The following is a 24,896-nucleotide window of genomic DNA, read 5'->3' as shown; positions in this document are numbered from 1 at the left end:
TTTGTCAGTGTCATCTTGTTTATTCTAAACTCCCTTAATTTATGTATATTTCTCATTATCTTTGTTTAGACCAAACACAGGCTTGTAATAAAGGCATTTAATTGGGTTTCCTGTCTCTGTGTCCTTACCGACACTCCAAATTTACCTAGCAACCAGTCCACCTTTAATACACACCTGGTTTTAAATATTTTTTGTTTGTTTGTTTGTGTTCTGCTGGTGCCCTCATTGATGGTGTGATGTTTTGACATCATTGTTTACTACATGTATCTCACATCTTCAGCCAAGCTTTACAAAGGTTTCAAATAGTTTTATTACTGATGTACAACCTTACAAAATCAACAGTGTCAATGAAAAAATGTAATATCAGCAAATTTGCATAGAAAATACAAAGGCCTCCAGTTTTAAAGGTTTCCATTGTGTTTTACTGCTTGCTGCAGTAAAGTTCTCATTTATTGTATGATTTGTGTACTCTTTGTACCATTAAATATTTTGTATTCAAAGCATTTATTGTTTGTATGTGATGTGTGCGCGTCTCCTTTTCTGTGCCTCCATCTGAAACATCAGAATGAATTTCTTCAGGCGTGTCTGTATCATAAGAAACTATAAATCACAAACACAAGCGTCTGATTATCTTCATATACAGGTTCTATAGCAGACAGAATGACAGTTCAGGATTGATTAGATTAGTATTTTATCATATATACTCACAGTTTGGTTTTCCACTGTTAATGCTTTTCAGTCTGACTCGTCTCAGCATTTTTTTCTTTCTTGGTAGATCAGATCGTCTCTCGTCCTCTTTGTTTGCCATTGTCCATTTTTCATGTTCAATTGTCCTGATGGTCCACAGATCTTCTGCCATTAAACAGTTTTTGGCAACATATATGTTGTTCTGTGGTCCTGCCGCCCCACTGAACATTTCATTGTTGGATCATTGTTACGCCTTCGTGAAATTTCAAGAGTGTTGTATCCTTTTCATACAGTTTGCATTTCACTGTCTAGTAACTGGTTAGGAAACGCTGTGACTGTGTGAAACTGGCGTCTGGTCGTGAGTTTATATCTTGCAATTCTGACTTTTAATCTCGCCGTTCTGACTTCTGAGAATTGTGAGATACAGAGAGTCTTTTTATCTCGATTGACAATCTGACTTTTATTCTGCAAACTGTGTGACACAAATTCTGAGAAATAAATATTTTATTTTTTATATTTCTAGTATCTATCTCTTGTATTTTGGGATAACTAGGCTACCATCATTACTGTTTTAAATCCAAGAGCTGTATGCTTCATACAGAGAGGAGACGACCAAAATATGTTTAAGTTGTGTGGTGTTCTCACAGGTACTGATGATTTACAGGACAATTACAGCCGTGCATGAGAGTGTGTTTGTTTAGTGTTGTGTTGTGATGTGTGTCACTTCTAAAGCAGATGTCCAAGTCATTTTCAGCTGTTGATCTGCTGTAATACTGATGATCTTCAGCAGATAGTGACACTTCAGTTTAATCTAGTGTCTTCAGATCTCCTGCCACAGTTTCAGTTTGAATAATCATCCTGTCATAGTGAATGTTTAGAAGTTTGGCCATGAGAACCCCACAATTCAGAAGATACAGTGTTAAGATGAACAGTCAGAGTATTTTTTCAATTCTGTCACTGATGGAGTTGATACAAGCTCAGAAACATTTACTGCATAACCTGTTGAATTTTTTTTTTAAATATTGTTTACTGACTTGGTGCCATGATGGACATTGACTTTTTTTTTTTTTTTTTTTTTTAGCCACTGTTTCCTTTAGCTTGCTTAGTTTGAGTCAGTTGTTACGCACCGTCACTGTTAGACATTTCAAAGGGTTTTTACTGTAATTAGAATTTACAGTAGCAAACTGTATTTTATTTACAGTTGCAAACTGTAGCTGTTTTACAGCCAAATACTATTAAAAATTCAAATTCAACAGTATACTACTGTAATTCATTCGTTTTAATACAGATTTCAAAAAATTAAAATACTTTTTTTTAAAACAATGCATGCATAACACTTAAAAATACTGTCTTAAATGCAAATGGTGCATCTTCACCATTTCCCCTGTCTTAGGACATTTTGTAGTGCATTATGTTGTATCCTCACAAAGAATCTATAGGCAACAGAAAAATACATGCAGCCAAAGAAAACACAGCCATCTGCAAAACCCAGGAGCTGCTCCAAAACGTGGCCACCACTTTTGCTCACCATCCACTTTGTTAGTGACAGAAACGTCTTCTCTGAAAAACAAGTAGAAGAAATGGCACACTTTTAAAAGGCAAACCCCACACAGAATACACAAACATCTCAAAACCATCTCAAAACCATAGTCAATTCCCCCACTTCTATACAAATAGAAGTGGGGGAATTGACTTCAGGAGCTGACCAGGCCAAAATAACGAACAGAAAGCAACTAATATTTGAACCCTCTAAATTCCCTGTTTACAAAACAAAAAAAGAAAAATGCATTTACTGCCCTAACTCCCTGTACAAAAAACAATCAACAAAAGGATTCAACAAAAATGGCATTGGTCTCACTACCTCCCCAAGAATACTGTATACAAATATTTTCAATCAGCAACCAAGTCCAAACAGGGGCAATCCAAAACAGAGTCAAACAGGCGGTAGTCAAAGTTAAAAATATTTGGCGAAGGAACTAACAAACAACAATCTCTTACAGTAAACATTCAGCTAGAACACACACAGAATCTCAGTCTTACTAACACAACTTACTAAGTAACTGAGCAATGAGGAGTAAACACAGCAAATGAGCACAAAGCTGAAGCAGGAAGTGATGTTGAGATCTTTATAGGCAGCAGGAAGTCAGCTGATCAAGCAGGGCAGGGCACGAGTTAGAGGACAGGAACCAATCAGACGTCTTCCTGCACAGAAACACACATACAACACTTTCCAAAACAGAACAATGACAAATAAAACATAAGGGACGTAACACAGTTAATGTTCAGTAATATTAATAACTTAACTGCACAGACAGTATTGGATGAGAACTGAACTGAACTGAACTGAAGGTAACATCACTGTTTTCTCCAGAGCTGCTTTATTGATGAATTAAACTTTCATAAATGATGATCTTTACACAGACTTAAGCTGAACAATGACAGTTTTTTTATCTATATTTTAAATTTACAAAGCAATGTGATTGCATTTTCCAAGTAAAACACCGTTTTAGTTTTGTGTTCTCATAACCAGAGGCGTACCTACATGAAGTGGGGGCCCCAGGCAAAATTAATCAGTGAGGCCCTTCTAAAAGACTTTTTTTTTTTTTTTTTTTTTTTTTTTTTTTGTTAATGCATCTTTGTTGCTTAGTGATATAATTATACAACATATTCCAAAACACATCTAATAACATATAATGCATAAAACTTGTGCAATCAAATCTATAGAATGGTCTTCTTTTCTGGAATTATTGTTGCCAGAAGCCCATCAACCACTGGACTTCCATGACTGACTGATGAAATAACACAGAGATACCTTTCGATTTGAAAGAAATTGCGGATCCATCCTTTAGCATTTTCAAGCTGATATTGGTCAGTGAATTCTCGTTTTTTATTTTTTTATTTTATTATTTAGCCTAATAGTTATTTGAATTACATGCTAAATAGGTATTTATTGAACCTTTGCATGTGAATGAGTTGCGGCGAAGCTCATGAAAAGAATGTTTTGTTTAAGTGTATTGGCAGTCTGTGTGATTCTCTTCGCGAAACACAAACTATATCTTTTGTGGAGCCTAATGAATTCAAACACAATATTGAACAATGTGTATATATATATATATATATATATATTTATTTAATAAATTATTATCAATTACAAAAGGCTGTAAAAATGGGAATGTTAAAATATTTGAGGCACAGTTGTTGCATGACAACCTAGCCCATTTTTATTTGCTCATGGAAACAATGACGAATAAAATGTGTTATATTTGTCTAGTGGAATAGAGTGTGGGCAGAAACATAAATTGGTGCCTACAGTATATGCTTACAGTTGTCCTGTTGCCTCTTTAATTCCTCTTTTTTTCACTTCAGGCTGCCTGTCAGATTTGTCCACTTCATTATGTTTTGTTATTATGTTATATAACGTGCGTGTTTATGCATGTCTACAAATCTTTTAATTTCATTCCTAAATTGTGCAAACTCAGCTTCCATAGGAATGGATTAAAAATGCTTGTGTCCCAAGGCACAAAAAGCGTAATCAGTGTAATGAAAGAGAGGGCCTCATAGCGGGGATAGAGAGATGTCGCTGCGTGGTATAGCAATTTAATTTCTGTTTATTTAAATGGTCATCGGGGGGCCCCCTTAAAATGCGGGGCCCCAGGCATTTGCCTGCCTTGCCTGCCCCATTGCTACGCCTCTGCTCATAAGTGACATCAATGTTTTATATACATGTACAAGTACATATGAATGGGGTGGGGGAAAAAAAAGAAAAAGAAAAAATTAAATGAAACTTTAACAAATTAATTATCATCCACATCAGTTTAAACAATCAGTGGTGATGAATGATGAATCCAAATTGATTTTACATTGATTTTACAAGTCATTGTAAAAAATTATTTCATTCAGTTCATATATACATTTTTTCTGAAGGTTATATTACATTGTGTATTAATAATAAACAATCATTTTAAGGGTCTTCAATTAATATAGCATGTCATGCAGCACACCAATATACATAAACACATTCATCATCTACGGTATACCTTATACCTTAACTAAAAAAGTAATACTAAAATGACTCAATAAGTGTCTGAATTTGATAAATATTCTACTGGTTAGACAAAAGAAACATCAGCTTTCAAAAGAGAGAAAACACTCTTTATTCTCTGTATATTTTACCTCTTATGTGAATCCATGTAAACAAATACCACGAATCTCTTCAGGTGCATCTGTATCATGAGAAACTAGGAATCACAAACACAAGGAAGAGTGTAACTTTAGTTTACTGTTAATTTGAATCGCATTTCCTGGATTGACATACATTACAAACTCAACTGACTCAACATTTACAGTGCAAACAGAGACCAAATTTTCATCATGATAGAGCCATACACAACTACACAACCTGTTATAGCCTACATACAAATAACAGCCTAGATATGTTATGTGCACTGTATTCTCTAAACGCGGTATTAAAATTGCGTTTGAATGCGCGTGTGAGTTTGACTTTTTACTTTGTTTCGTATTAACGATCGCGTGAACAGGGATTTTGGAAAGTGGGGGACATGTCCCTCTGTCCCTAGTGGAAATTACACCCCTGAACACAAGCGTCTGATTATCTTTATATACAGTTCATGTAGAAGAAAAAAAAAAACAGTTCAGTATTTGTCACATTTAAACACCAAACGAGATGAAAACATTGTTTTATCATAAATACTCACAGTTTGGTTTGTCACCATTCATGCTGTTCCATCTGACTCTCACCAACCGTTTCTCTCTTGATTCGCCACGTTGTGTCTCATCCTCTCTTTCTGCCATTTTTCTCCTTCTCTCAGAAATATCCACACGCTGAAAACCTGTAGTGAATGTTTCTCTGTCTGATGTTTTTCAACTGTATAATATCATCATGCTTATGCTCTTCTGGTTTTCACCGCGTGCGTCATCTTTCCACACCTGCCCACAGTTTCTGTCTCGTTTCGGTTTCTTTTCGCCCACAACCTTTCCATTTGACATGGTAATTCTCTCCACATCTCTCTCTCCATCATCGTCCGTTTTAATCTTTTTATATGTTACTTACTCTATTAAATATGATTTAGTACAGAAAGGTTCCGATTCATCTCCGAATCTAGTTCAGTTCTCTGATCCACAGATCTGAAATGAGCTCAGGAGCAGGTGAATCCATAACACAGGGCTCTCAAGTGTCACCCATTGAGCGTGACAGTCACTCATTTCGGTCTATTGTCACGCACTCCCGCCACACATTGTATTTCTCACGCAGAAAAAACTATTTATAATATATTTAATATACCGCAGCGCCCAACATTTCTGTGGCCGCGCCGCTCTCGCTATGGAACCGGCAGGATTCAAGCGCGTCTCCCCTGGAGTTCTTAGTCTAGCCGGAGCCTGCCACTTATCAGCCAATCAAAAAAAAGAAATAGGCTACACAATAGCCAATCAGAAAATAGCACTATTGTATCTGGGTAAGATTTAACGCAACAACCAGTGAAAAAAAGCATCCTGAAATTGTTCACCATCTTCCTCGTTCACCCACAGAGGAAACCACTGAAGCCCCGAGCATCACTTTGAGCACAAAGTAAGTAATGATCTCCTGTTACAGCAAATTCACAACTTGTTTGACACAAACAATATTATGACCACTTGACAGCTGTTAGAGAATGTTTCCCAGATAATTAACATCAGTTTTTCATGAGTGTCTGTTACTTAGCCAACAGTTTTACAGCCTGTTCACTGACAACATCTGCTCAGAACAAGTAGTCTAGGCCTAGTCATATTTTCGTTATCACACGATGACTGACATATTAATTTTCGATGGTTGGTTTGAACAAAACCTCAACAAGAAACAGCTTGTCTCTGGACGGGACATTGTCCTCAATCATGACCCTGAATAAAGGTAATGTTGGGGGTAATGAGATGTCACTCTTGCCTGTCTTCAAAACTTGAGAGCCCTGATAACAGTATTATTAATGCTAATATGTAAATGCAACTTTAAAGGTTATTTTTTTCAATACTTAGATTTTTTTGTCATCTCCGCCAAATATTGTCCTATCCTAACAATCCATACATTAATGGGAAGCTTATGATGTATAAATCTCAGTTTCGAAAAACTGACCCTTATAACTGGTTTTATGGTGCAGTGTCACATATTATATATATAACTGATGTTCTACAAAACAACAAGCTTTAAAATACTTTTTTCCTTACCGCTGAAAATAAGATCATTTACTGTGAAATCCGTTTTCTCTCCGGTGCATCACCAGTGTAAGCTTCATAGTGCAGACGTCTACTTCACTCTTGTCAATGTGGTCTATAGATGCAAAAAAAAGGTCTTGATTTCATCCTGCAGTTTTTTGGGGGGTTTTACCTCATGGGGGGTTTTCCTCCACTCTACCCTATATATTGGACCTCGAAGCGACAATCCATTTTCACTTTCAGCTTGATCTTGTTTCTGTGCGATTTGCTTTTCTTTCTTAGAGTAGATGCATAAAGTTTCAGCAATAAACAGATCGCTCACATTTACATAAATCACACAATCCAAATCTTCTGCGGTCATTTTATAAAAATGATTTTATTTATTTATTTATTTATTTATTTATTTATTAAATTTGACAATCATAGACCATAACGCTTTCTCTTCTGGACAGGGGCGTAGCAAGCTTTTCCAAAGTGTGGGGGATGAATGTGGTTTGTTTGTTAACAATAAAAATGATGAATACAATGTCAGAAGGGTACACTTACTGTTTTTAAACATTAAAATAATATTCTTCCATAGTCAACAGGTATGCAAACTGACATTATTTCTCACTTTTTCTTCTCAACAGATACAATCAAACACAACAGGCAAGTTAGTTCAGCTAATTCACAAACAATGCTCAAAATATCAAAATCAATTGCACTGGCAATAAACCCATAAATACATTGCTTAACATTGTCAATTTGTCCCTCCTCATCAATTTCCTGCCTTCTTCATCACAGTTATTTTATGCATTGCATGCCACACACATAACCGAATTTAGCTAAGTTAGCTACTGAACACTATCCCAATTAGCAATTGCCATTAGTCTAAAAAACGAAATATAATACAGAAAACATTCGACATGCCAACAAAACATAAACAGAACATCTTCCCAATTCGTCCATTCATTTTTTGAATTAATATTGAAAGAAGAAACCTAAGAAAACGGCTCCTTTTTCGTTTTTTTTATTTTTTCCAGAAAAATGAAAAACAAGAATTCAGCTTGATTTTTCGTTTTTCGTTCGGGGGTGGAAAAATTAATAAACAGCTTGAATATTCGATTTCTACACTCGGGCAGAACGAAACGCCCCTTTCTGCTGATTGGTCAGCCGAAGATCAAACCACGCCCCGTCAGTTCTTCCTCAGTTTCGCGCAGAATAATAATCCTCGGCTGGATCGCAGGGTTTGATGGCACATTAAAAAAAAGTGAAAATCATGATTCTCTGCCATTGAAAGTGCAAGCAGGACATTTATTTATTTATTTAAAATAAATAAATAGATCAATCAATCAATAAATCACATAATAACAAATTAAGGTGAGTAGGCCTATAGTTCATACAGTTCCAATAAGTTGCAGTGGGTCAAATAAACTCTAAGCAGATAAACGCACCCTGTCAAGTGCAGACCAGTAGTAAAGTAGTATTTAGTTGTGCCTTCTCTCCACGCTGCCATTGTACACATAAACATTAGCATTTACTTCACCTCACTTCATGGCAAATCCTTAAATTAATGGTATTCAGAAAACAAACAAGAATAAATGCGATTTACCTGCTAAAATATTTTTGTAAAGAAGGCTTCTTCGGTCGGGTCCCAATAATATGCAAGTAAAATAACAGTCAGCAGCTATACAAGTGATGACACCTTTAGCCTATACGCTATGGTACAACAGATACATTTAATTAAGCTTAATAACGTTTAATATGTTTGGTTGACGGCGTTTTGCTTTGATAATAAACAGTGCTCTGATTGTGAGCTCACGAGGCGCCAGCGCCATCAATTGAATTTCTTTATTCAGCAGCGGAAACAACTTAATACTCTGTTGTTTACAGTCATACGGATAAGAGCAGGACATCATTCGAAGCGAAAAAAAATCTTTTTATTTGTGTAAAACCAAAATGACGGCAAGATTTAACCCTCTGAAAAATATAGAAAACAATAGAATGTGCTGCTTTCCTCTCCTTGACCATCTTCCTGGCGTATGCCACAAACATGAACCATAACACAGCTGACGTGTCTACTTTTAACAGTCTAATATTATTTGACGTTAAATGCATTATATAAATTACTTTGGAATAAATCACAGCATGTTTCATGATTAAAAAAATAATAACAAAAAAACGTGACGTACAGTCCAGAAAATACGGTAGGTTATAGCAAATTATTTTGCGCACCCCCTGGCACTTTGTGAATAGCACACAGAATAAAGCTGTGCCCGGTAAGGGTTGTGTCGAGCTATTCGTTAGTGTGGTTGTTTAATGAGAAAAAGATTAAATGTAGTTGCAATAAATGCGTTAATTATCCGTTCAACTGCAGCAGCGGATGATTATTATTCTGCGCGAAACTGAGGAAGAACTGACGGGGCGTGGTTTGATCTTCGGCTGACCAATCAGCAGAAAGGGGCGTTTCGTTCCGCCCACGTGTAGAAATCAAATATTCAAGCTGTTTATTCATTTTTCCACCCCGAACGAAAAACGAAAAGTCAAGCTGAATTCTTGTTTTTCGTTTTTCTGGAGAAAATGAAAAAATGAAAAAGGAGCCGTTTTCTCAGGTTTCTTCTTTCAATATTGAATCAAAAAACGAATGGACGAATGATACACGGATTCCAAACATATATCAAGCTTATTTAAAAACCTCAAAAGTACCATTCAAAGTACCTGGAAAACGGAGATGTAAATAATCATAATAACCATAAATTCCCGCCTCCTCTGCACGAGCTGACCGCTAAATCTAACACACCAAGAGAGGCAAGACTTAAGGCAGAACAGCCAATCATCAGCCGGTGTCATGTTTGAGGGGGAGGGGAGAGGAGAGCTGAAGCGAGCGTAGACACAGAGGGGCCAGAGAAACGGAGGAGCGAATGCGAAGGCGTTTGTTCAAAACTGCGGGAAAACTGTAGAAAAAGTGTGGGTGTTAAAACACCCACATCCCCCACGGGTGCGACGCCCCTGCTTCTGGACAATGGTGACAAACAGTGTTTTCTCTCTCTCTCTCTCTCTCTCTCTCTCTCTCTCTCTCTCTCTCTTTTGCTCTCTCTCCCTCTCTTTTTTCATTTCTAAAGACAGGTGTGCCTGTGTGCCTCATGACTGTTACACCTATAATTATACAATATACAAAAAGTAGACAAACAACACATCTAAAAGAGCATAAATGGTTTATTTTCATTTTACATTTTTTTTTTTTGGAAAAATTAAAGTGCTTATTTTTTTAACAATGTCTTTATATTTGAAGATACAAATACAATACAATTTTCAAGATACAGTACAATCTTCATTTATAGCCATATATGGTAGAAATATATGCTTAGCATCTTAAATCTTAAGCATCTTAAGTCTTTACTGTTTTGATTGCAGCTGCAATTTACATTAAGAGAAAATAACATTTTTAGTGATATATGCTTCTTACATTGTGCAAATAACAATAAATTCTATTCACATTATGTAAAAATAGCAGTCGCTGGTTCCAGCTGGTTTCTCTCCAGACTAAAACAGTCCCTTTCAAAGAAAGAGCTATAAGTAATGATCCATTTAAATCTAGACTAAACACTCATTTATTTTCTTTAGCCAGTGTTGCCTGACAGTATAGGGCTTTCTTAACTGTTTATGGTTTATCTGCATGTTTTTATCTTTATTTTGAGGGGTTTTTTTGCTTTCTATTTTTATATTGCCAGATAATGTTTACAATTGTACAGCACTTTGGTACAACACATGTTGTATTTAAAAGTTCTTTATGAATAATCGTGAACCTGAAAGTTCACGTGACACACATTGCTACCGTAACATAATAATCATGTGACTGAACATGAGATACAATGAGCATACAGTGACTACAGTCACATGCACTCAGTCACAATTAAAAACTTCCCTAAATTTCGATACAGAAAGGGCAGCATCAGGTTATTTCTTCTGAAGCAATAGTGTCAACCTATTTTGTTTTCTTTTACAAACCTGTTTTTGTGGCAGCACCACATAAACAATTCTACTCAAAAACAGTGTTTTTTTTTTTTTTTATGAATTAATGACAAGTCTGTGATTTTCTTTAATTAGGAAATTTAAACAATTTGAAACATCATTCAGCAGCTGCTAGCAAATGAATCCAAAAAACATCCGAGCCTCCAGTAAGACCTTTACATGATCAGTATTACACATCTGTCTGTCTGGATCAGGAAAGATAAAAAAGTTAATGAACTGTTCTTGCATGTCGCTTTGTGTGAAATGAGGGTTTTTAGATGACACACACACTCATGATCACACTCATGCATGACGATGCAGGAAAAAAAATCTCTTCTATCTGCTGACTCATAGTCATGCTGTTTTTTTTTTGTTTTTTTTACCAGTTTCATCAGGAGTTTGTCTGACACTCCTTTAAACCACCAAAAAGCCCATCTGAACACCTTGCATCACAAGTGTAGGCTATAATTACTGTAATTTTTGATTTCTCTTTATTCTTTTAATGTAGTATAGATCATTACTTCAGTGAGGTGTTTGAAATGTAATAATCCTGACTGTAGCATCTTCAGTGTTTCCAAAGATTCACACTGCTAACAAAACAAGAAGATGTCCACATGATTTCCCCTTCCAGTCGAGAATATCAGATGATTCACAATTTTCACTTAACGTGTTGGAATGCAGCATCAATAGTCTAAACATGTTATTCTAATACTACTACAGATATGTACTTTTTTGAACAGATATTTTCCTTTTTTTTTTTATTTTTTTTTTTGTGCACATACACTTTGGAGGCTAAATAAAAAAAAATTTCCCTTTAAATTACACAAAATTTGAAAATCAAAGCAGGACACTTCACAAGAATTAAGCTGCTAGATGCAACTGCTTAATAATGTTCATTTATGATAACACTTTATTAGTTTGTACCTGCACTTGTTGATCAGTTAGAAATATGTAGAAAAAAGGAAAAAGCACAGGAAATTTCTAAGTTGCAACCTTAGAACACAAAATACAATGTGTAATTTTAAATTCAGGTCAAACAAACAAACAAACAAACAAACAAACAACAACAAAAAAAAAAAAAAAACGAACAAACAAACAAACAGACAAAAAAACACTGAAATGAACACCTATTATACAGACATTTCTTAAAGTGTATAGTAAATACCAATATGCTGGTTAATATAATTGGGCAGAATGTATTGTTAATAATAAGATACACAAAATGTTTGCTCTATTGTTCTATGCAGTTTTGTATTGTGATTACATGATGTAATCCTGCAGTGAGATCATCCCTGCTAATTATTTGGCAACCCTGTGGCTAAATCACCAGTCTGAAGGTCTGGCTATGTGAGGCTAGTCAAAGAATGCTGTATATTATAAAAAAATATGTTTATTATTTAATTTTAAGCTAAAACTGCCTGTACTCTGATTTGGCTGTTTAAAACAAATAGCTTTATCAAATTCAGGGGCATTACCACACCCCTTGGTACAAAGTTAATTTCTGTTAAAAATCTAAAAACGTGAAAACTGGACAATTTTGATACTTTGTTTATAATTTATGTCATTGTCACTAATACTATGGTAACTTTTCTGAACACATTTACCTTTTGTTTAACAGAAAACAATTGCACAGTACTTAAGGAGGGAGTTTTTCCCCACTCTACCCTAATTTTAATAAAAACAATACATTATAAAATGAAAAGAAGCAGTTTTTTGGGGGTAAGTACACTACCGTTTTTTGTTTTTTTGGGGTTTTTTTTTGGAACAGTAAGTTCAACAGAGCGCTAATGCAAAGCAAACACAGACAGTTTCATCAGAGATAATAGTACTCGTGTGCAGTGACAAAAAAAAAAAAAAACATAAAAAAAAAAATAATGTTCATTTTCTGTGAAGCTGATTTGCAACAGTGATTAATTAAAAGTGCTATACAAATAAAAGTGAATGGAATTGAAATTAACTACATATACACATGCACACAAATTATTTATTTATGTATTAATCTGTAGTTTGTATTTATTTATTTATTTATTTAGTGATTGGTTTTTGGGTGGGGAAGTGGGATTGAGTACGTGCACTTCTTTTTTCTACTTCAAGCATTGATTGCACGTCAAAGTCAATTTCTATGTATAAATCGCACGCCAAATAGAAACAAAATATTGTGCTATTTATTGTGCAATTATTTGTTGTACAATAAATGTAACAAAAACGTTAATTTAATGATTTGTGTTTGATGATATTTGTCTTTATTTACATTCATTTACGTGTCTCTTAGTAACCTGAAAAAATAAAAGGATTTAATAAAGAGAAAATAAAGAGAAAGTTATTTAACAATATGTTAAGGAGTAGTAACATTTGTACAGTTTTACTGTTACAACCGTACCCTTGATGGGAGTCAATGTTAAAGTGGCCCTCAATGAAAATGACACCCCTGTTCTATGGGGTTTCTGTGAAAACCCCCCTTTTGGAACCTTTATTGTTAAGAGTGTACATGACAGTTTTAGGACTAGAGGCGACAACGTGGAGTTTACTGTGATGAATTGTAATAAGTGTAAAATTAAAAAGTACATTTAATTTGTTATTGTTGTGCACTTTTTATTTTCAGAGGTTTTACAAATGAACTTTTGCAAATAATTCTCAGTGATTCAGTTAGGGATTTTCCATTGCAGGGCAAGCAAATGTGGCGTTTTAGCATCCGGTTCGATTGTTTGAAAATGCAGCGCATGATTTTTTTTTTTGTCTGATTTTGACCTTGATCTTTTGTTGCCATCAGTGTTGCATGATGTTGTTTTCATCAAATGAAGCTCACATCTTCAGATAAGCTGCACAGAAGTTTTAAAACCACTAAGCTACCTCATATCAGCAGTGACAATGAAGAAGGATAATCTCAGCAACTTTCCATAGGAAATGCAAAGACTTACACAAATCATGTAATACAATACAAATGGCGTGGTGTTTTAGATAAAGCTCTGGTTTAAAGATTTGCATTGTTTCTCATCTTTTTTTTGTTTGTTTGTTTGTTTTACAAAATTAAATCATTTTAACAATAATTATGAACATGAACATAAACATTAACTCTTGTATTTTGTTTTACTTGAATTGTCTTTGTCAATGTTATTATAGTGCAGATTCACTATATAGTGCAGATAACAGTGAAAATCAGTCTGATCTGAGCTGACAATGACATCACTGTTTTCTACAGAGCTGCTTTACAGCTGTATTGGACTGAACTACATATTTGATTTTTAACCAAACTGAACCTCATCTGAACAATGACATTTTTTTTTTCTTTTTGAGCTGATTTACAGTAGAATTTGCATTGTTGAATCATTATTTTCTTATTTATCCTCATGAAGCCATTTTGAAACAAACTTGTATAAAGCACTATAGCGATAAAGATGTCTTGACTTGACTTGACTTGACTTGAGGATCAGAATGAATCTCTGCAGGTCTGTCTGCAGCGTGAAAAACTAGAAATCACACACAGTGTAAAAAAGAGAGAAAACAGTGCCTGATTATCTTCATATAGAGTTTATATAGTAGATGAAATGACAGTACAGGATTGATTTGACACATTCAGACACCAGATGAGATGAAAGACAACAGTGTTTAATCATAAATACTCACAGTTTGGTGTTCCACTATTAATGCTGTTCCTTCTGACTCGTTTTGGGGTCTGTTCCTCTCTTGGTTCATTAGATTTACTCTCATCCTCTTTGTTTGGCATTTTACACTTGTCCAAATGCTCCATTCTCCTGTAGATTGTGATGCTCCACAGATCTTCTGCCAGTAAATAGTTTTAACCCTGTTAATTCTGTTCTTGTATTATACATGGGAAAAAGTAGAAATATAATTTACAGTTCACGTTTAACTAATGATTGTTGAGAAGTACCGATTTACATTTTAGTCACTCTATAAAACAAACCTCAATGTCCAGTACAAATTGTTTTAATCACCTTGTTGTGCAGTCTGTCCGAATCCTATAAAAGCGACATCGCTCTGATTTACATTCCTGCTAGTGGTTGGCGCCGCCTTTTTTATTCACTCGTTGATCCATAGTTTTTTCTAAACATATTTTGCTAATTCAAAACCACAGCTATCTTAATAACTGTACATAATCGTTTATAGCTGATATATAATTGTCGATGAGTGGTGAACAAAGCATGATTTCGACATCACTTGTCTAGACGCTCTAACAGCAGGGGTGTGTCTAGAGCAGCCACAAAAGAGTGTGACCACAAAATGATTTCTACCTGTTTTAGTCTTTTAATTTAATTTTATCACTGTAACCCGATGTATAGGTTGGTTGCTAATATTTTTGTGTTGAATGAATTCAAATACATTATATGTTAACACATGAGAAAGGTATTTTAAGGCTTTACTCAAATGAAAACACTTTCATCATCCTGATGAATGTACATGCTGGTTTTGTCTCATACCGATCAGCTGCAACCCACACCAACTACTGATTTGTGCCAAGTTTTATTCTTTCATATAGGATTGATCGCGCAGTGTAGAGAGATTCATTGGTCAGAACTTTTGCGATGAACAAAGAGTGTCAGCTTGTTATTGATTTTAATGGGAGCGCTTTTTGCGAGCTTTCTAGGTAATAATAAATTTTAAATCTAGAACTTTTGTTTTTCGGGAATGATTCACTCTCTATAGTGATAACTATAGCAATGGACGAAAGTGTGCATTAATGCTAGAGCACCTTCACTCATTTCAGAAGACCCCTTAGTGACTAATTTCTGGATCCAATCTGGTTAATACGCTTTTATTGAATACATTGGCGGATTACCCATATGGGCAATTGGGCAGGTGCCCAGGGGCACCACGCAAATACTTTTTGTCGGGTAAGACAAGCAATGTATTCTCAAAAGCAAGCGATATCTAGCTATAGCCTGTACCATTTCGCCAGAACATAGCCTACCCTAATGTTTTGTTAAAAGGTTTTTGTTTCCTCCTGCGTGAATCAGTGCATGTGCGGTCTATCGCCGGATGTACACATATTAGGTGAACCCATGCGCTTTCGTTTCGACGCCCACATATTACTCACCAGATTCTGGGAATTTCCGTCTCTGCAATTGAAATGAACCTCACTCATAGATGTGTGAATCTGAAACTGCTACAGACGGTTTGCCTCTCGCTTTCACGCTTTTTGTTTGCAGCTGTTGGCAATCATGAAAGAGTGTTAAGTTTGTTAGTTTAATTATCAGTTTAAATCCTCACAATACTATGTACCTATATACAGTTCTTAACAAATTTAGTACACCACCTGTTACCCGACAACTTTTTTTTTTTTGTATTGTATTGTATTGTTATTGTCGCTTTTAAATAGCTTGTAAATGCCGGTGCATTCCAATTTTCCCAAAACCATCGTATAGAACCGAGAAATATAGATATAGAATTAAATAAAATATAGAAATAAATAAATATTTGATTTTATTTTGTATGGCCTCGTTTGGCCTTGATAAAAGCATGCATTCTTGCTAACATCATTTTTATGCACTTTTCCACAGTCTCCATTGTTACTGGATTCCAAATAGTTTCTAGTTGTTCCCAAAGACTTGCTTTTGAATAATCTTTTGTGCAATCTATCTTTTTCAGATATCTATTCAGTCCCAACAATAGCTAATTGTATTTTAGCATTCGAAACACTACTGTGACTAAAGATCCTACACTAATCATTACAGAAACAAGCATAACATTGGTTATCACCAGTACATAGTTTAGTGCAGCTGTGGCACAAACCTTACATTGTCTAATAAATGATGGTCTAATAAATTTGTTACGCACAGTAGCTGTAATTGCAAACAGGATCATGCACTTTTTACACCGGTCTTTGAAAGCAGTAAAACGTTCAAAAATTATTTGGTCAATTAAATATAAGTAAATAGAAAAAGACAACAATGACTCTAAAAAGACTATCCACACTTTCTTTGTTTACTATAAAGTCTGAAGTGATTAACAGATAGGATTATTATTATTATACCTGTGACAGCTGGATTTATAGTCATAAAATGTTTAAATTTGCTGCATACTTTCCAGATTTATATCTCATCTTAGAACAGATTACACCTGTATGAGTCGGGTTCACAAGTTATAAATAATTTATATTAATTTAAGGGTTTTTACTATAGTTCTATAATATAGTTTATTATATAGTTCTATTATAGTACTTCTAAGTTCATTAATATGAAATTTAATATTTCATTTTAACAAAATACAAATACAATACAAATAAAGAAAATAATTTAATAAAGGCATTAGTATTAAGTAATAAAATAAATATAGAAGCCTGTCTCACATTGCTTCCTTTTAGTGAAAAAAGCCTTGAATTAGGTAAAAAAAAGAACAAAAAAAAACAAACAAAAAAACTTCTGGTCTTCATACGTCCAGTTTTGTGAGGAAGGAAGCGCGATCTGGTGGTTAGTACCACACATTCACCACACATTCCACAGATCGACTCGTTACCTGCACAAATATAAGTCTAACAGTATTAGACTGCTGAATTTCTGTCTATGATAAATTCATTTACCCATAAAAGCTGTGGCATTAAATGCTAGTACGAACATGATGTAACAAAAAAACCATGTAACTGCATATGGCAAATATTTAATTTTCCTGAAATAATTTGTATTTTTCATATTACTTGTATGTAATACGGGACTGGAAAGAAAGTGAAGCTTTGTTTGTCACTGGTTTCGTGAATTCTATGTTAACAACACAAGCCTCCAATCGAGGCTTCATCTGGCCCCTGGTCTCTCTAAGCGAGATCCCAATTTGTCTGTCACCAACCTGACTCGGAGACCAACTGATCTAGCTTTTGTGCTAATGTACACTTTTAAGATGAAATCTACGGAAAGTTTTTTTTTAAAAAAAGGCCCCTGCTTCTAAACAGAAAAAAGACGTGGGATGTACATCAAGGAGGTTGACGAATTAAGGTGCTTTATTATTTTTTCCAAACTTCTGCCATCAGTTACTTCAAAAACATACTATAATCCATAGTAACAAAATTATGGGCTGTTACACTTTTATGTTCTAAAGGCCACAATTTAAGACTGGTATATCAAAGAAACACCCTGCAATTTACTAAATGAATCCTCAGTGACTCATCTCTCTATATCAGGGAAAAAGCTTGTAGTGATGAACTAATCAATTTAAACACAATTCTCCCCCTCACTCATCTTTGTCCATTGAAAGAGACAATACAATAAAATTATTTTTTTTTATTTTCCTAAAAATGGTGGTGTACTATAGATTATTGATAGATTATCAATAACCTTGTAACCTTGTAACAATAACAATGACCTTGATTTTGTAAAAAATAATTAAGGAAAAATAGTGATGCACATTATTTCAGAAAAATGCATAAAACTTATTCATATTATGATGTCAGTCATATTTATACAGAAAAACTGTTGTAGAAACAAATTTCATTCCGAAATTGGTAGCACATTTCACAAATAATTACAAAGAAACAGCAAGTAACACATTGAATTAACATGCCATTCTGAAGTAGAAACAATGTATGAAATTTTTACAGTGTATGAAGTTGATATGAGTTCTCTAATATCTTTAATGTTTAATAACACTAAAATTACATAAATACTTTATAAATAATGTCAAATATACAGTGTTTAATCAGAGACTGAATATAAAGAATATTCTGCTGGTCTGGTGAAAGGAACTGCTCCTGTCTGAAGAGAAAATACTCTCAGAAGTATAACACCCATACTGTACAGGAACTGTCAGTATAAAAGTATTGAATGTATTTAGTAATTTAGTCTGTGTGTATGATCAGTAAGAATCTCACCTTTTCTGAGAGACATTAAGAAACAAACTCTCTGCATCATCAGAAACTAGACATTAAAAACACAAACATTTGATTATCTTCATTTTTTTATATAGTGCCCGAATAATAAAGTTTAGGGTTGATTTTTACTTTTAGACACCACAGATGAAATTGCATTATGTGTTGATGAAATAAATGTTTTATTCTTAATATCATTAGTACTCACAGTTTGGTTTTCTGCTATTAATGCTGCTTCTCTTGTCTTGTCTCAGCATCTGTTTCTCTCCTGGTTCGATAGTAGATTTGATCTTGTTCTCTTTGTTTGTCATTTTTCTCTCTGTTTAATTCTCCTGGAGTTTATGGTGCTCCACAGATCTTCTGCCATGAATTAATTTCTCTTAAAAATGGAGATATAACTGATAAGTTTAAAATGCAAATGTCATATTTCAAGAATTCAAAATAAAAGGCTTGTTACACAACAGTTGCATACAACATGTCATTACTTTATGATGAGCTGAAATAGGGAATTTCCTCTGCAGTGCTGAGGTCTGCTGTTAATGAATTAGGAATTTGAGCTTAAAGAAGAGAAATGAAACTAGTGTGTGCATGTTCTCGTTTTGTTCAGCGGTTTGGACAGCAGTTTATATTGCATTACTCATCAGCACTGTGCCAATGCACTGATGAAATGAACAGTTGGATGTGCCAGAACTTCCTTCAGTTAAACAAGGAGAAAACTGAAGTCATTGCATTCAGAAGCAAAGAGGAAGTTCTTAAGGTGAATGCATACCTTGATGCTAGGGGTCAAACAACTAAAAACCAGGTCAGGAATCTTGGTGTGATTCTGGAGTCAGACCTTAGTTTCAGTCGTCATGTCAAAGCAGTAACTAAATCAGCATACTATCATCTCAAAAACACTGCAAGAATTAGATGTTTTGTTTCCAGTCAAGACTTGAAGAAACTTGTTCATGCCTGGGTGGATTATTGTAATGATCTCCTCACTGACCTTCCCAAGAAAACCATTAGACAGCTGCAGCTCATCCAGAACCAGAAAATCTGAGCATATCACACCAGTTCTCAGGTCCCTACACTGGCTTCCAGTTACATTTAGACTTGATTTTAAAGTACTTTTTATTTTTAAAGCACTTAATGGTCTAGGACCTAAATACATTGCAGATATGCTCACTGAATATAAACCTAACAGACCACTCAGATCATGTCAAATATTAAAAATAAAGGGTTACAGTGTAAAAGATTGTGTACATAAATATAAAGATGCCTACATGTCATAATGGTTAATCAAACGTGTGCTTATGAGTGATGAATCAAAAAGGACTTTTTTAAAAGACAAGCTGATTTTGCCCAAGAATGTACATCTGCAGTGTACTTTCTTTTTCTGTATTTATTTGTCAAAGCTTCAGTGGTTAATCAGTTTAAACCCCTTGTCTTTGACCACTAAAAGAGACAATACAACAAAATGAAAACACTGTTTTTATTTTTCTAAGGAGTTGTAAAGATTTATTGCAGTTATATCATTTATAAATGTCCACAACACCAATCTTGTTAGGGACTCTCATTTTGTAATGTGATTCTGTGCTCCTCCTGTGTTCTGTGTACTGTTTGCCTGTACCTCCGTTGTTAGTTATAGTACAATGGTTACCATAATTTGTTCCCATGACAATTCATTAGCTCTATTTTCTCAGAAACCAATGATAGGGACTATGGTAACAAGGCAGGCAAACAGACTGCATTCATTCCATGTCATAATTACCATATAGGCTTGAGGTGACAACACAAGCACTTTCTATTTGGAGATGTTTGCCTCCTCCACCTGGGAATTATGTTTCTATAGCACTATATCAATGCCTCATTGAATTAACAGTGGTCAGGTGACACAAGCAGAAGCTCTCAAAAGTCTCATCTTACAAGCTGTAATTACGAGTTCAACAAGGACATGAATGCTTTTTACATGTTGAAACCTTGAAATTACAGTAGTTTCAACAGAACACAGGAGGAGCACAGAAAAAGTGTTGTCAAAACAAAATGAGTTATAAAATATACATATTTTATAGCTAATAATACATTTGCATATTTTTGTCACTATGAAATGTTGTGTTAGATTTAGTAACACAGAAATAATTGTTTGTATTATGTAGAGTGAAATTGAAATTGCTAATACATGTGTAAGAAAAAAAAAAGGTTTTCCAGATAATAGTTATTAGTTTACTTTTTTTTTTTTTTTTTTTAAAGTGCATGTAGTTGATATTGGTTTATTATATACAGTAGGTCTATGATAACACTGAAATATAATCATTATAAAATATACAGCATTTAATCAGAGACCGAATATAATGAATATTCTGTTGGTCTGGTGAAAAGAAACTGCTCCTGTCTGAAGAGAAAACACACATTTTTGAAACTATAACCCACATACAGTAACTGTCAGTATAGGACATAAACATACTATCAGTATGAAAGAAATTTGTCTGTTTAGTCTGTATGTGATCTGTGAGAATCTCACCTCATCTGTCTCACTCAGAATAAAACTGGATCACCAGAAACTAGAAATTGAAAACACAAACATTTGTATCTATATCCTATGACAGCGTTTTAGTGCCACTTAAAAAAAAAAGTTGTAAAATATTAAAGTCGTAATATTTTCAGAACATATAGTAAAAATTATGACAATAAAGTTGAAATCTTTTGAGAAATTAAATTGTAGACATTTAAAATATAATGTTTTGAGAGCCTAACCAGATAGCACACATACGTCTGCAAGATATCTGTTAAAGATCACTTGTCGGCACCGATAGCCTTGTGGGCAGCGTGTCAGCATATAGCACAGTTGTGCTCCAGGCGTCCCGTGTTCGAATCCCAACTCGAGGACCTTTCCCAATCCCGCTGCCCATCTCTCTCCCGTTTCACTTTCTGATACGCCCTGTCCATAATAAAGGCAAAATGGGGAAGAAATCTGATCTGGAAAGCATCTGCTGTGTCCAAACATATGGCAGATGTCTGTAAGATGTTAGTTTTACATACATTCTAAATCATAAACATCTTAAAGACATCTAACAGACATCTTTTTGACATCTTATAGGAAACATCCTATAGACATATTGCAGATGAGCAAACTATGCAAAAATGATGTTTTCCAGATGTAAATGCAGATGTCAAATAGACGTTTCCATGATGTATGTGTGCTATCAGGGTATATTGCGCATACAAAGACCCGGATTGAAAGCACCGGGAGAAGTTGAGTCCGAGCGGCCGCGTCATCTTACTGGGATGGGGAAGAGTCAATTTTAAGGACTTGTGAAAATGGCTTCATCAAGAATATGATATTTATTAAAAGACTAAACAGGAACAACTTTTTATTCAGCTCACACACCCAGCAGACATTTTGTTGGGTAGAGCTGTAGCTCTTGGGTATTGCTTGGGAATAATATTTAATGTCTTCGATTGCATTCGCTATGTGTAATATAAAACAAAGTCTCAGCTCTCAAAATCAGTTTTATAGCAAAATACAAACTCCTTACAATAATGTGTTTTTCAAGCTCTTTAATGTGGTGTGACAGATCACTCACGAATCAATTCACTAAATTTTTCAAAAAGTTTTCTTTGTGGCATCCAACCTTTCATTCCTCACATGTATTTAATTAAAAACAACAATAAAATGTTTTAAAGGTTGAAGTGGGCTCATTATACATATGTTGTATTGTTGTCTTTTCTGAGATATGTGGTGCGCAAGTGACCCATTAAACATAACTCTAAACAAAAATAATTAATAATAGTGATAATATTATTGGACTTTTATTTATTTATTCAATAAAATAATAAAATACTATTATGTTTTAAAATACAAAGGGAGTATTAAAAAAATACAATTATTTTATAGTAAACTTAAAAATAAAATGATAATATTTACCTTTTTAATGTACATTTTCATAATTTTGAAACCTTAAATTAGCAAGCTTTTATTTTGGCGGGTTGCAGTCCCGGGTTTAGGAGGAGCTCTACTTGGGATTTAGCGCTTCCACCTGTTTCTGAGGGGCGCTACTGTAAAAAAGAACGTGGGTACAACTTCCGGTGAGGTGGCAGTAGTCGGTTCGAACCCCCAAATCTTACTTAAGAGACAAAAATCAACACACGCACTTATATTTGTGCAGGTAACATGAGTCATCTTTTTACTAACCAGCAGATTCTAAAATGGTAATTGTGCATTAACAGCCGCAGCCATGTTGATACACAAATACACGCTCTGAACTTTTTTTACACAGCGCATTTTCTTATTTCGGTGGCGCATGCGGACTTGCGGACCGCTTGTTATGTGCACCTCTATATAAGTGACTATTCACCGTCACAAGCTGATTTATTCACGGTATAATGCAGCAAATGATTGGAAATAATATTTAACGTCTTTCATTAGTTATTTGCAGGGCGCCAGCCACCCAGTAATCACAATAATTTTGTGCTTTGTTGCTTTTAATATGACACAGCTCAGCTTTCAACTTCTGTCAGTTTTATCATAAATACAAATTATAAATGTGTTTTTCCTCTTTATTTCAAATTCATAGCAAGATATAGAAATAAAGGAACATTAAGGCATGGGGGAAAAACCCCAGCGATCTGTCACGCCACATTAAATGAAAAACACATGTTTGTATTGTTTGTATTTCGCTCTCAAAATATTATGACTTCTCGTAATTGCTATTAATTATTTCTCCTTATTTTGACTTTATTCTTGTAACATTTCGACCTTATACTGGGAATTTCGTCTTTATTCTTGAAATATTACGATTTTAATCTCGTAATCTTAGTTTTTTTTTTTTTTTTTTTTTTAGTTTAGTTTAGTTTTATTTTGTTTTTTTTTAACGTGGCACTAAAACGCCTTCGCAATATATATAGTTTATATACAGTGGATAAATAACGTTTATGGTTGATTTTACATCATGACACCAGAGAAGAAGCTGCATTATGTATTAATGAAAGTTGTTATAATATTATATATTTAATATCATGAATACTCACAGTTTGGTTTTCCACTATTAATGCTGCTCCGTCTGACTAGTTTCCGTGTCTTTTTCTTTTCTGATTCATTTGATTCCCTCATCCTCTTTGTTGGCCATTTTTCTCTCCATTTAATTCTCCTGCAGTTTGTAATGCTCCCCAGATCTTCTGCCATGAATTAATTTCTCTTAAATATTTTCATTATTTGTTGATTAAAAAAGGAGATACAATTTAGAGTTTAAGTTTAGATTCATTAAGTTTATTTTTATTCACAATACAAACAAAAGCTTTTTACAACACAATGATCATCATTACCTTGTGATGACCTGAAAATAGTGAGTCTCCTGCACCGCAGCTCTGCGATCATCTGTTATTGCTGATGTCCAGAACCGTACAGTGCACAGATGATGGTGCCTAGGGGGTTGGGAGCAGGAAATTTTATCTAAATTTGGAATAATGTGTGTGCGTGAACCGCCGGGTATTTTTTCCGTTGATGCTGAGTTTAGAACTGTTAAACTTACCCACTTAACCACTGTCACTTACCCAGCCGTAAATAGAGCAGTGGGGGGACAAATACAGACCAACCATCCAGGGGCGGATCTAGAAAATAATTTTTAGGGTGGCAAAGGGGTGACATGGGGTCTATGAGGGGTGGCAACTCCAAAGAAAGCCCCCATGCATAGTTTTGGGGGATTTATAGTCTGACATACACAGTTGTGTTCACAAATATTGCATTACCATTAAGTAATCATCGATACTGTTTAAAATAAAAAATAAATAACATTTCAATGTCCATCATGGCACCAAGTCAATAAACAATAATAATAAAAAAAAAACATCAACAGGTTATACAGTAAATGTTTCTGAGCTTGTATCACTAAAGAAGAGATGCGATTCTATTAAATTACTACTTAGATGGTATAAATCATGTTTTAGTGCAAGTTTAAGATGTTAATGTTGATGATTTAATGTTAATTAGAAAGAAATATTATAATATCAAAGAACTAAAACTGGATCAGTTTTGGAAACAATGTTTGATTTTCTGTTATTAGCAGAGGTGGGAATGTCTGTAATCACCCAGAACACACCATCAACCATAAAATCTAGCAACACCTCAGCAACTGCATAGCAAGAGCCTAGCAACCACCCAGAATATCCTAGCAACATTTTAGCAAACATCTAAACATCTAGTTTCCGTGATCGGCATCTTATTATTGAT

General features: G+C 34.5%; 4 long non-coding RNA genes across 4 annotated transcripts; all 4 read right to left on the bottom strand.

Moving 5' to 3' along the window:
* Positions 1-1,790: 1,790 nt before the first annotated feature.
* LOC127152683 (uncharacterized) lies at positions 1,791-5,936 on the bottom strand. The gene is made up of 4 exons (XR_007825123.1): positions 5,403-5,936; positions 4,861-4,925; positions 2,741-2,889; positions 1,791-2,247 (listed from the first exon to the last, which is right to left on the bottom strand). It is a non-coding gene; the product is annotated as an uncharacterized LOC127152683 (long non-coding RNA).
* Positions 5,937-13,592: 7,656 nt separating this feature from the next.
* Positions 13,593-14,983, bottom strand: LOC127152955 (uncharacterized). The gene is made up of 3 exons (XR_007825154.1): positions 14,835-14,983; positions 14,506-14,661; positions 13,593-14,348 (listed from the first exon to the last, which is right to left on the bottom strand). It is a non-coding gene; the product is annotated as an uncharacterized LOC127152955 (long non-coding RNA).
* Positions 14,984-18,195: 3,212 nt separating this feature from the next.
* LOC127152956 (uncharacterized) lies at positions 18,196-19,272 on the bottom strand. The gene is made up of 4 exons (XR_007825155.1): positions 19,177-19,272; positions 18,900-19,070; positions 18,695-18,740; positions 18,196-18,578 (listed from the first exon to the last, which is right to left on the bottom strand). It is a non-coding gene; the product is annotated as an uncharacterized LOC127152956 (long non-coding RNA).
* Positions 19,273-20,892: 1,620 nt separating this feature from the next.
* LOC127152953 (uncharacterized) lies at positions 20,893-24,088 on the bottom strand. The gene is made up of 4 exons (XR_007825152.1): positions 23,993-24,088; positions 23,699-23,864; positions 21,192-21,231; positions 20,893-21,062 (listed from the first exon to the last, which is right to left on the bottom strand). It is a non-coding gene; the product is annotated as an uncharacterized LOC127152953 (long non-coding RNA).
* Between the last annotated feature and the right edge of the window lie 808 nt (positions 24,089-24,896).

Source organism: Labeo rohita, chromosome 21 (genome assembly GCF_022985175.1).
Source record: "Labeo rohita strain BAU-BD-2019 chromosome 21, IGBB_LRoh.1.0, whole genome shotgun sequence".
Lineage (NCBI taxonomy): Eukaryota > Metazoa > Chordata > Actinopteri > Cypriniformes > Cyprinidae > Labeo > Labeo rohita.
This window is presented reverse-complemented; position numbering and strand designations above follow the sequence as displayed.